The 7,995-nt window shown below is 59.4% G+C and overlaps 1 protein-coding gene across 5 annotated transcripts in view; it reads right to left on the bottom strand.

Annotated features, from left to right (window-relative positions):
• Positions 1-4,430, bottom strand: part of LOC142464331 (uncharacterized) — a 40,490-nt gene extending 36,060 nt beyond the window's left edge. For 4 of the 5 annotated variants that reach the window (XR_012787650.1, XR_012787651.1, XM_075567833.1 and 1 more), the window contains exons 1-3: positions 4,301-4,430; positions 2,488-2,553; positions 360-425 (exon numbers count right to left, since the gene is read on the bottom strand). The gene's annotated coding sequence lies outside the window, so the exon portion shown is untranslated. The remainder of the gene's footprint in view (positions 1-359; positions 426-2,487; positions 2,554-4,300) is intronic. The other variant, XM_075567835.1, reaches the window with a different exon arrangement.
• Positions 4,431-7,995: the final 3,565 nt, after the last annotated feature.

The following is a 7,995-nucleotide window of genomic DNA, read 5'->3' as shown; positions in this document are numbered from 1 at the left end:
CACACACACAGAGAGGCCCAGTGAGGGGGACACACACACACAGAGAGGCCCAGTGAGGGGGACACACACACACAGAGAGGCCCAGTGAGGAGGACACACACACAGAGGCCTGAAACGTTATCTGTTCCTTTTTGCCTGTAAATATACACTAAGTGACGAGTAAGATACCTTTCCAGCAGTACCTGCGCTGCCTCTCGTGTGCTACATACAATTGCTTGCTGGATAGCTCAGTTGTGGTGATAATAATGCCAAGGTCGTGGGTCTGATCCCCACACTGGCCATTTTGCAGCTTTCTTTGCATTTGTTCTGTGTTATATAAAAGGTTATGAGGATGTACAAGTTTACATTGATAAACATACCATGAATCACTCCCTAGGGTCTCCTCAATCAGCGCTGCTCCCTTCCTCCGTTACCACACGAGAACACTGAAAAAAGTGATTAATCTTAGTATATTGAAATATTAGGAACAATTCATATGGATAGGGTGACCAGATTTTCAAAATGAAAAACCGGGACACAAAAAATTATTTATTAAACAAATTACATCACGTGACGCACCCCGTTGCCATGACAACGAGACACTGACGTCAGGCGGTGACATGTTGCCATGACAATGTGGCATCACGTGATGCCTCGGCACCATAATGCGTCCCGTTGGTGGGGGCTGCAGTGTGTGTCTGTGTGTATAGGAGGTGGGCCCTGCAGTGTGTGTTTGTGTGTATATAAATAATGAAGACATTAATTAAAATGAAAATAATTAACAAATTAAAATTAAATAATTAATTGATAAATTAAAATTAAATAATTTTTTTTTAGACATTAATTAAAACTTTTAAAAATGTGACATTCCTGACCTTGTGTGTATATTACACTTTGCAAAATAGGGTCTCTTGCTCTCCTCGTGGCAGTCAGTGACATCACAGCCATGCAGGGCCGCAGGCAGCTTTCCCGGGGCCCAGGAACAACGTTTCCACCGGGGCCCCCCACCCACCCACGTTTCGGCGGCCTTGCGAGAACCCCCCTTCTCACACACCTCATCACTCTCACCCCACCTCACACTCCCCCATTCCTCTCTCTTACACCCCCACCCCAATGTATTTTTCTCCCCTCCCCACACTCAACCTCCCTCCCCAATATACGTACACACACAGTCACACAGTCACACACACACACACACACACACACACACACACACACACACACACACACACACACACACACACACACACACAGTCACACACACACACACCCTTCCTGTTCATACTTCCCCCTCCTCTCCACATACTTCCCCCCTCTCCTTAAATCTCCCCCTCCCCACACATTCCCCTCAGCTCCTACTATCTCCCCCTCCTCATACCTCTCCCCCTATGACACACACAGACAGGAGACAGATAGACAGGAGACAGACACACACACACACACACAGCCAGACAGGACACACACACACAGCCAGACAGGACACACACACACAGCCAGACAGGACACACACACACACACACACACACAGACACAGAGGCCCAGTGAGGGGAGACACACACACACACACACACACAGTGGCCCAGTGAGGACACACACACACACACACACACACACACACACACAGAGGCCCAGTGAGGGGACACACACACACACACACACACAGAGGCCCAGTGAGGTGGGACACACACACAGAGAGGCCCAGTGAGGGGACACGCACACACACACACACACACACACACACACACACACGCACAGGCCCAGTGAGGTGGGACACACACACAGAGAGGCCCAGTGAGGGGGGACACACATACACAGAGAGAGAGGCCCAATGAGGGGGGGACACGCACACAGAGAGAGGCCCAGTGAGGGGGGACACGCACACAGAGAGGCCCAGTGAGGGGGGACACGCACACACAGAGGCCCAGTGAGGGGGGACACGCACACAGAGAGGCCCAGTGAGGGACACACGCACACAGAGAGGCCCAGTGAGGGACACACGCACACAGAGAGGCCCAGTGAGGTGGGACACACACACAGAGAGGCCCAGTGAGGGGACACACACACACACACACACACACAGAGAGGCCCAGTGAGGGACACACACACACACACACACACACACACACACACAGAGGCCCAGTGAGGGACACACACACAGAGAGGCCCAGTGAGGGGGACACACACACACAGAGAGGCCCAGTGAGGGGGACACACACACACACAGAGAGGCCCAGTGAGGAGGACACACACACAGAGGCCTGAAACGTTATCTGTTCCTTTTTGCCTGTAAATATACACTAAGTGACGAGTAAAATACCTTTCCAGCAGTACCTGCGCTGCCTCTCGTGTGCTACATACAATTGCTTGCTGGATAGCTCAGTTGTGGTGATAATAATGCCAAGGTCGTGGGTCTGATCCCCACACTGGCCATTTTGCAGCTTTCTTTGCATTTGTTCTGTGTTATATAAAAGGTTATGAGGATGTACAAGTTTACATTGATAAACATACCATGAATCACTCCCTAGGGTCTCCTCAATCAGCGCTGCTCCCTTCCTCCGTTAACACACAAGAACACTGAAAAAAAGTGATTAATCTTAGTATATTGAAATATTAGGAACATTTCATATGGAGCAGAATAATGAGCACAGGGAAAAAAAAAATAAAGATCACAAATACAATTTTTAAAATATTTACATAACATTCATAATCATTTTTTCCTCTCCCCATGTGCCCCTCTCCCCCCCCAACCTCACTGTGCCCCTCTCTCCCTCAATGTGCCTCTATCACAGCACAGTGAGGGGAGGAGAGAGATGCACAGTGAGGGGGGGGGCGACAGATGCACAGTGAGGGGGGACGATGACAGAGATGCACAGTGAGGGGGGACGCGACAGATGCACAGTGAGGGGGGGGTGACAGATGCACAGTGAGGGGGGACGACGACAGAGATGCACAGTGAGGGGGATGAGAGAGATGCACAGTGAGGGGGGACGGCGACAGAGATGCACAGTGAGCGGGGACGGCGACAGAGATGCACAGCGAGGGGGGGAGAGAAAGGGGCACAGCGAGGGGGGGAGAGAAAGGGGCACAGCGAGGGGGGAGAGAAGCGCACAGTGAAGGGAGAGAAGGGCAGTGAAGGGAGAGAGAGAGGCACAGTGAGGGAAGGAGAGAGGCACAGTGAGGGAAGGAGAGAGGCACAGTGAGGGGGAGAGAGGCACAGTGAGGGGGAGAGAGGCACAGTGAGGGAAGGAGAGAGGCACAGTGAGGGAAGGAGAGAGGCACAGTGAGGGAAGGAGAGAGGCACAGTGAGGGAAGGAGAGAGGCACAGTGAGGGGGAGAGAGGCACAGTGAGGGGGAGAGAGGCACAGTGAGGGAAGGAGAGAGGCACAGTGAGGGGAGGGAGAGAGGCACAGTGAGGGAAGGAGAGAGGCACAGTGAGGGAAGGAGAGAGGCACAGTGAGGGAAGGAGAGAGGCACAGTGAGGGAAGGAGAGAGGCACAGTGAGGGAAGGAGAGAGGCACAGTGAGGGAAGGAGAGGGGCGAGTGGTACAGTGAGGGAAGGAGAGAGGCACAGTGAGGGAAGGAGAGAGGCACATTTAGGGAAGGAGAGAGGCACAGTGAGGGAAGGAGAGGGGCACAGTGTGGGAAGGAGAGAGGCACAGTGAGGGAAGGAGAGAGGCACAGTGAGGGAAGGAGAGGCACAGTGAGGGAAGGAGAGGCACAGTGAGGGAAGGAGAGGCACAGTGAGGGAAGGAGAGGCACAGTGAGGGAAGGAGAGGCACAGTGAGGGAAGGAGAGAGGCACAGTGAGGGAAGGAGAGAGGCACAGTGAGGGAAGGAGAGAGGCACAGTGTCTTTCGGTCACCCCCTCCCCCTCATAGGGCCTCACAGTGCCTCTCTCCCCCCCTCACTGTGCCCCTTATTGCATAGATATAGGGAGGGGGAGGCACAATGATAAGAGGGGGATGGGATAAGAGGGGGAGGCACAATGATAAGAGGGGGATGGGATAAGAGGGGGATGGGATAAGAGGGGGGTGGGATAAGAGGGGGGTGGGATAAGAGGGGGGTGGGATAAGAGGGGGGTGGGATAAGAGGGGGATGGGATAAGAGGGGGGTGGGATAAGAGGGGGGTGGGATAAGAGGGGGATGGGATAAGAGGGGGATGGGATAAGAGGGGGATGGGATAAGAGGGGGATGGGATAAGAGGAGGATGGGATAAGAGGGGGATGGGATAAGAGGGGGATGGGATAAGAGGAGGATGGGATAAGAGGGGGATGGGATAAGAGGGGGATGGGATAAGAGGGGGATGGGATAAGAGTAATTACCTGATCTAATCCCGGGACCTCAAGCCTAGGTTAGGATCACGCATGCGCAGAAGCCAGCATGATGCTGCCAATGCCATGGCTAATCAGGGCAATCACCCTGGAAACGTCACAGCCAATAGGAGGCTTGGTAGTACTGTTCATGCTCACAGGCACTACTGAAGCCAGAGCCGCCATCTTGAATAAGGGTTATGCCCACACTATGCTGGGGGCGTGCGTGCAACGGGCTGGTGGGGGTTGGGTGTTAAAAACGAGCTGGTGGGTGGGTTGGGTGTTAAAAACGAGCTGGTGGGTGGGTTGGGTGTTAAAAACGAGCTGGTGGGTGGGTTGGGTGTTAAAAACGAGCTGGTGGGTGGGTTGGGTGTTAAAAACGAGCTGGTGGGTGGGTTGGGTGTTAAAAACGAGCTGGTGGGTTGGGTGTTAAAAACGAGCTGGTGGGTGGGTTGGGTGTTAAAAACGGGCTGGTGGGTTGGGTGTTAAAAACGGGCTGGTGGGTTGGGTGTTAAAAACGGGCTGGTGGGTTGGGTGTTAAAAACGGGCTGGTGGGGGGGTTGGGTGTTAAAAACGGGCTGGTGGGGGGGTTGGGTGTGAAAAACGGGCTGGTGGGGGGGTTGGGTGTGAAAAACGGGCTGGTGGGGGGGTAGGCTGCTGACATGTGAGAGGGGGGGGGGCTGCTGACATGTGAGAGGGGGGGGGGCTGCTGACATGTGAGAGGGGGGGGGCTGCTGACATGTGAGGGGGGGGCTGCTGACATGTGAGGGGGGGGCTGCTGACATGTGAGGGGGGGGGCTGCTGACATGTGAGGGGGGGGCTGCTGACATGTGAGGGGGGGGGCTGCTGACATGTGAGGGGGGGGCTGCTGACATGTGAGGGGGGGCTGCTGACATGTGAGGGGGGGGTGGGCTGCTGACATGTGAGGGGGGGGTGGGCTGCTGACATGTGAGGGGGGGGGGGTGGGCTGCTGACATGTGAGGGGGGGGGGGTGGGCTGCTGACATGTGAGGGGGGGGGGTGGGCTGCTGACATGTGAGGGGGGGGGGTGGGCTGCTGACATGTGAGGGGGGGGGTGGGCTGCTGACATGTGAGGGGGGGGGTGGGCTGCTGACATGTGAGGGGGGGGGGGTGGGCTGCTGACATGTGAGGGGGGGGTGGGCTGCTGACATGTGAGGGGGGGGGGGTGGGCTGCTGACATGTGAGGGGGGGGGGGGGGGCTGCTGACATGTGAGGGGGGGGGGGGTGGGCTGCTGACATGTGAGGGGGGGGGGGTGGGCTGCTGACATGTGGGGGGGGTGGGCTGCTGACATGTGGGGGGGGTGGGCTGCTGACATGTGAGGGGGGGTGGGCTGCTGACATGTGAGGGGGGGTGGGCTGCTGACATGTGAGGGGGGGGTGGGCTGCTGACATGTGAGGGGGGGGTGGGCTGCTGACATGTGAGGGGGGGTGGGCTGCTGACATGTGAGGGGGGGGTGGGCTGCTGACATGTGAGGGGGGGTGGGCTGCTGACATGTGAGGGGGGGGTGGGCTGCTGACATGTGAGGGGGGGGTGGGCTGCTGACATGTGAGGGGGGGTGGGCTGCTGACATGTGAGAAGGGGTGGGCTGCTGACATGTGAGGGGGGGTGGGCTGCTGACATGTGAGGGGGGGTGGGCTGCTGACATGTGAGGGGGGGTGGGCTGCTGACATGTGAGGGGGGGGTGGGCTGCTGACATGTGAGGGGGGGGTGGGCTGCTGACATGTGAGAGGGGGGGGCTGCTGACATGTGAGAGGGGGGGGCTGCTGACATGTGAGAGGGGGGGGGCTGCTGACATGTGAGAGGGGGGGGGCTGCTGACATGTGAGAGGGGGGGGGCTGCTGACATGTGAGAGGGGGGGGGCTGCTGACATGTGAGAGGGGGGGGCTGCTGACATGTGAGAGGGGGGGGGCTGCTGACATGTGAGAGGGGGGGGGCTGCTGACATGTGAGAGGGGGGGGCTGCTGACACGTGAGAGGGGGGGGGGCTGCTGACACGTGAGAGGGGGGGGGCTGCTGACACGTGAGGGGGGGGGCTGCTGACACGTGAGGGGGGGGGGTGGGCTGCTGACATGTGAGGGGGGGGTGGGCTGCTGACATGTGAGGGGGGGTGGGCTGCTGACATGTGAGGGGGGGGTGGGCTGCTGACATGTGAGGGGGGGGTGGGCTGCTGACATGTGAGGGGGGGGTGGGCTGCTGACATGTGAGGGGGGGTGGGCTGCTGACATGTGAGGGGGGGGGTGGGCTGCTGACATGTGAGGGGGGGGTGGGCTGCTGACATGTGAGGGGGGGGTGGGCTGCTGACATGTGAGGGGGGGGTGGGCTGCTGACATGTGAGGGGGGGGTGGGCTGCTGACATGTGAGGGGGGGGTGGGCTGCTGACATGTGAGGGGGGGGTGGGCTGCTGACATGTGAGGGGGGGGTGGGCTGCTGACATGTGAGGGGGGGGGTGGGCTGCTGACATGTGAGGGGGGGGGTGGGCTGCTGACATGTGAGGGGGGGGTGGGCTGCTGACATGTGAGGGGGGGTGGGCTGCTGACATGTGAGGGGGGGGTGGGCTGCTGACATGTGAGGGGGGGTGGGCTGCTGACATGTGAGGGGGGGGGTGGGCTGCTGACATGTGAGGGGGGGTGGGCTGCTGACATGTGAGGGGGGGGTGGGCTGCTGACATGTGAGGGGGGGGTGGGCTGCTGACATGTGAGGGGGGGGTGGGCTGCTGACATGTGAGGGGGGGGTGGGCTGCTGACATGTGAGGGGGGGGTGGGCTGCTGACATGTGAGGGGGGGGTGGGCTGCTGACATGTGAGGGGGGGTGGGCTGCTGACATGTGAGGGGGGGTGGGCTGCTGACATGTGAGGGGGGGTGGGCTGCTGACATGTGAGGGGGGGTGGGCTGCTGACATGTGAGGGGGGGGTGGGCTGCTGACATGTGAGGGGGGGGTGGGCTGCTGACATGTGAGGGGGGGGTGGGCTGCTGACATGTGAGGGGGGGTGGGCTGCTGACATGTGAGGGGGGGTGGGCTGCTGACATGTGAGGGGGGGTGGGCTGCTGACATGTGAGGGGGGGTGGGCTGCTGACATGTGAGGGGGGGTGGGCTGCTGACATGTGAGGGGGGTGGGCTGCTGACATGTGAGGGGGGGGGTGGGCTGCTGACATGTGAGGGGGGGGGTGGGCTGCTGACATGTGAGGGGGGGTGGGCTGCTGACATGTGAGGGGGCGTGAGCTGCTGACATGTGAGGGGGGGGGTGGGCTGCTGACATGTGAGGGGGGGTGGGCTGCTGACATGTGAGGGGGGGTGGGCTGCTGACATGTGAGGGGGGTGGGCTGCTGACATGTGAGGGGGGTGGGCTGCTGACATGTGAGGGGGGGTGGGCTGCTGACATGTGAGGGGGGGGTGGGCTGCTGACATGTGAGGGGGGGTGGGCTGCTGACATGTGAGGGGGGGTGGGCTGCTGACATGTGAGGGGGGGTGGGCTGCTGACATGTGAGGGGGGGTGGGCTGCTGACATGTGAGGGGGGGTGGGCTGCTGACATGTGAGGGGGGGTGGGCTGCTTACATGTGAGGGGGGGGGGGGGCTGCTGACATGTGAGGGGGGGGGGCTGCTGACATGTGAGGGGGGGGTGGGCTGCTGACATGTGAGGGGGGGTGGGCTGCTGACATGTGAGGGGGGGTGGGCTGCTTACATGTGAG

Source organism: Ascaphus truei, chromosome 12, assembly GCF_040206685.1.
Source record: "Ascaphus truei isolate aAscTru1 chromosome 12, aAscTru1.hap1, whole genome shotgun sequence".
In the NCBI taxonomy this organism is placed as follows: Eukaryota; Metazoa; Chordata; class Amphibia; order Anura; family Ascaphidae; genus Ascaphus; species Ascaphus truei.
This window is presented reverse-complemented; position numbering and strand designations above follow the sequence as displayed.